Below are 5,332 nucleotides of genomic sequence, written 5' to 3'. Positions count from 1 at the left end.
ATTTCGTCCACCGAATAACGACCAACAAGCTTGATGGATTTGTAATAACTCTCTAGGAAGTCCACCGTAGCTGAAACAGGCGGAGCCTCGTTGCCATGAGTCTGGTCATTCCTTAGCTGCCAAATGCGCCAAACTAACATGATGATCATGTCCCGTACATCATTAGAGCTTCTACACAAAAGGTGCATAAGCCATTCCCTTCCGTTATCAAGAAGAAACTCGTCCGGAGGGAGTGGCCATCTGTCTCGCATCTGCAACCAAATCCCTCTCGCATGATTGCATGCTACCAGGGCATGGAAGGTGCCTTCCTCCTCTAGTCCACATAGCCGACAAGTGGATGTTGTGGGTATGTGACGTAACACCTTACACTTCGGCATGGGTAAAGCACCCGTTATAACTTGCCATGCAGTGATCTTCATCTTCTGCGGGACCGATGATTGCCATACGCAGTTCCATAGGGACCGGGGTCCACTCGCGAACACACTTGTTGCCCCTTCAGAAAATGTTGTGTTGTGATCGCATGTAGCTAATTTGTATGCACTTCTTACTGAGAAAACACCACTCTTCACTGGATACCATGAGATGAAATCAGAACGCTGCCTTGGAGAAGCACGAATTTTGAGAATATGCTGAACGTCCATCTCCCAAAAATATTCACGGAGGCGATCAGCCCTCCATGCCCCATTAGCATCCAGAAACGCTGAAACACGATTGAGATGGCAGGAGCCTTTTGGGGTGATCGGCCGGAAGGAAGAAGGCCGTGGGATCCAAGGATCTCGCCACGTCCGGATGTGCTCCCCATCCCCCACCCGCCATATGACACCTTTTTTGAGCAGCTCCAAACCATGCAAAATACCTTTCCACACTGTTGAACCAGAGATTGAAAATACTGTATCTAGCAACTGACCTTGAGGGTAATACTTTGCCTTCATTAGTCTTGCACATAGGCTGTCTGGGGAGTCGAGAAGCCTCCAAGCTTGCTTAGCCAGTAGCGCTTGGTTGAATGCTCTCATATCCCTGAAGCCCATGCCCCCCATAGATTTAGGGAGTATCATTTTGTCCCAACTCCTCCATGCCATTTTCTTCTTCCCATTCTCCACTCCCCACCAATATTGGCGCATCATACATGTAAGCTCATCACAAACCGAGGCTGGAAGCTTGAACACACTCATAACATAAGCAGGAATAGCTTGAGCCACAGATTTAATTAAGATTTCTTTGTTACCTGATGACATATATTTCTCACCCCAATCAATTAGTCTCTTCCTTAGGCGTTCTTGAACTGTTTCAAACTTGCCTTTGTGCATCCTTCCTTCCGGCACTGGGAGACCTAGGTATCTAGGCTCAAAAACTTCCTGAGTAATCTCCAACACACTCTTAATATTTGCCACAACAGTTGGCAAGCAATTGTCTGAAAAAAGAATGGAACACTTCGAGGGGTTTATCAACTGGCTCGTGGCCGTCGCGAAGGTGTTCAACAAATCTTTAACCAGTGCCACTTGCTGCTCGGTTGCTTGGAAAAATAACAGCGAATCATCCGCGAAAAGAAGATGAGAAATCTCAGGAGCCCCACGACAAATTTTCACCCCTTGCAAACCCTCTTCCCTCATAGATTTACTGATCAAGGCAGAAAGGGCATCAGCCACAAATAAGAACAGAAAGGGGGACAGAGGGTCACCTTGTCGCAGCCCCCTCGAGGGGGGAAATGATTCCAGTAACTTACCATTAAACTTTACTGAGTATCTGACAGAAGTAAATTAACTAGGCCAAAGCTACACGTTAGGACTCAACCAAAATTTCTGGGATTTTCTGGCGTGTACACGGTGTTCCCGAAAACCGTGGAGTGTTCGTGCGCTGCCGGATGAGGACGTGCGGGCACCGCCGTGCCCACTGTCGCCGCCGACCACGAGGGCCAGCCGGCCAGGCGAGGCAGTAAAGGCCCCGTTTAGAATGAGTTAATTGGAAGGTGACGAATAAGTATCATTAGTCATTTTTTTGCAGTTCAGTACCAACTCAAAGCCTAAGTGTTGCAAAACTGAAAGCCTAAGCATGCTCACGAGTGCAAAAAAAAGTGAGTTGTGATACTGATTCGTCACGACGTATCGAAGTGGGGTAGTTCCTTGCAATTAACTCGATTAGAATCTAGTCCAGCTTGTCGTGGCTTCGGCCTTCGTGCGAGTCCTATGGGCTGCCATCGACTAGGCACAACGAGACAAATTGGGCCAGCGTAGTCGGGCCGTTCCCGCTTTTTCCTTCGATGCGCTCCTGCAGCATTTCTTTTCGATTTTTGTGTTGATTTTCCTTTTTGGGGTTTCCCTTCCCTATTCTGTTTTGGTTTCTCTCATTTTTTATTTGATTATATTTAAAACAATTTGTTTTTTATTATAGGTTTAGTTGATATTTTCTACAGTTTCTTTTGGCTTTTTTTCATGCAATTTTCCTTTCCACTTTTTAAATATGTTTCTATAGAATAAAATTGCCATCATGAAACTTTTCTCATACAAAATAAATATTATTCAATATACATTGACACCTTTTTAGTATGTGGTAAAATTTCTTTGTTATACACTAAACATAGTCCAAACATTTTTTATATATTTAACAATGTAAAAAGTCCAACAGCTGGTTTACTGGAGAAAACCAACTGGAAAACCGAAGAGAAAAACCAAAAATATACTCCTTCTGTCCCATAATATAAGAGAGTTTTTTATACTAATAGCACAGAGGAAGTACAATATATATCACCGTCTAAGGTACCAACATCGCCAGAGTGGGCTAGACCACTGCATTCCAATCGGTGCAACCCCTCGTCTATTTTTCACACACAAGAGGTCTTGTCGGGAGGTCCTATATGCCGCTTGCTGCGATAAGTAGCGCTTTTTCATGCAGGGCACCCCTCTGACTGGGTCGGACCAATTGTAGTCCGCACAATGAAAAATCTCAAACACAACCTCCTGCTTGTCAGCGCACGTGGGTGACTAGGCACTTGACCTTATGAGGTTTGGCGGCTAATAGGCAGCATAAACAATTAAAAACAATCAAAAGTGAAAGATCTGAGACATTTTTCGAAACTTCAAAATGAAACTTTTATATTGGAACAAAGTGAATATTTTTGGAAACACGAGCATTTTTCAGAATTGTGAATAATTTTTTAACAACTCAACTAGTTTTTTAAAAGGTAAATATTTTTTTAAAAAGTCAAATACTTTTTGTAAACTTGAACATTTTGTAATCTTTGATCAATTTTAGATAAAACAGGAATATTTTTTTCAAATTTTGAAATATGAACATTTTTTAGTCTTTGAACCTTTTTTGGAAAAATAGGAACATTGTCTCAATTTTTGACCATAATTTGATATAAGGAACATTTTTTAAAACAACAACCTAAATTCAAAAACACAATTTATTTTTGGATATGTGAATAACAATTGAAAACTTGAACAATTTTGAAATTCCGAACACAATTTGAATACAAGATCATTTGTTCAAATTTGCGAACATTTTCTAAATTTGTGGTTTTGAAAATAGCAACATTTTCCGAAATAGTCAAACAAAAACTTCAAATCTGAATACGTTTCAAAGATTTAGAATTATTTTTGAAAAAATGAACAATTTTTAAAACTCTATTGTTTTAGTCCACAAACAAATATTTGAAATTCCGAACATTTTAAAGAAAAAATGAACAATTTTTGAAGATTTGAAAATGCCTTTATAACACACCTTCATGTTCAGGGAATCTGCTTCCTCATGCGAAGGGCAAGTGTCGGCGAATAATCGGCGGCTGCAAACGGGTCGACTAACAAGGGAGCATACATCATCGAGAGCACTGACAATGAGAGTATGCATGGAGCATCACAAGCTACTCCTAGGCAAAAAAAAAAACTTGTATAAGTTGGACCACGGAGCATACAACAACATAATTTGGACTGCGGATAGACTTAAGCGCCAAGGATGGCCTAAGTGCGGTCTCTGTCCTCTGTGTAAGCACACAGAACAATCGTCCCTGCGTCGTCAAGAGAGAGAGAGCCCTCGGACCAGCACCGTGGCAGCAAACACGCCGGCGTATGCATGGAAGATGTTTACAACGACGTGAGCACGGCGGCGAGGTAGCGGAGGCTGTTGGTGATGGGACCGCGGGCAAGCGAGGCCATTGGAGTGCATGCGGCCAACAACGCAGCCTCAGATCAACACGGTGGCATCGAACGCGTGCTATCGACGTGGTTGTGCCATGAGGACGCTAGAACGCAGGCACCGTATAGCATGCATGCTCTTGGCCCACATGGCGGAGGTGAGAAGGCCAGGGTTCTCGTTGGAGACGACTAGTAAGCTGGCACGTGCAACGCACGTCCGAGAAAAATATCACTTAGGATGTATTTTAGGTAAATTGCACACCATGGTGGTCACATTGCCTCATAAAATAATAATATATTGTTTCATCCATTCAGTATCTATAGGTAGTAAACGATGAACATTAAATCTACTAATTAATCCTCCAAAATCCCATTGTTGAACACATTGAATCATTGGGCTTAAATATACTAATTAATCCTCCAAACCCCCACTGTTACACATATCAAGTCAGTCGACAACTTAATTGCAGCTTGATACTTCTTAGAACAACATGATTATAGTACTACCTCTCTGTCAGTTTACAAGGCGTGCGCGTACCCCTAGGTCGTCAATTTGACCAACCTAATATGAATAATATGTTACAAAAAATATACCAATATAAACTTTAGATTTTCTATTTTCAAAAGATATAATTTTTGTGTTATATAGTTTATATTAGGGTGATCAAATTGGCAACCTAGGTATACGCGTAGGACTTGTAAACTGAGACGGAGGGAGTATAGAACACAGTTTCAGTATGCAACATAAATTGGTCCAAAAAAAGACCTGTTTAAAGAAACTAGAATACATTCTGCACTCTTCGGTATCGCATACCAGGTTGTTCCCTCTTTCCTCATGATGGCATGTAGATTTCTTCCACGGACTCTCGGTGAACTCTCCATTTCTTGTGATTCAGATTGAATGGGAATCTATCAAACATTTACATAGAAGCTGAAATCAGTATGTACTTCCATTTAATTCTAAAAGAACCGGTTATTATAAGTTGTAATTGTGTGGTGGCATCTACGGTGAGTATACAAAATAAAATCATATGCATTTCTGACACGGACAATTTAACTATGCCGAACAATAAAGTGAGTACAAATCTATTGAATGGATGGTAATATATTCAAATGAGATTACTCACACTTATAACAGATCAAGTAGCTGCCCATGCATTGCAATGTATCCTGCAGATGCACCTCGTCACATCCCCAATCTA

This window comes from Triticum dicoccoides, chromosome 2A, assembly GCF_002162155.2.
Source record: "Triticum dicoccoides isolate Atlit2015 ecotype Zavitan chromosome 2A, WEW_v2.0, whole genome shotgun sequence".
In the NCBI taxonomy this organism is placed as follows: domain Eukaryota; kingdom Viridiplantae; phylum Streptophyta; class Magnoliopsida; order Poales; family Poaceae; genus Triticum; species Triticum dicoccoides.
This window is presented reverse-complemented; position numbering follows the sequence as displayed.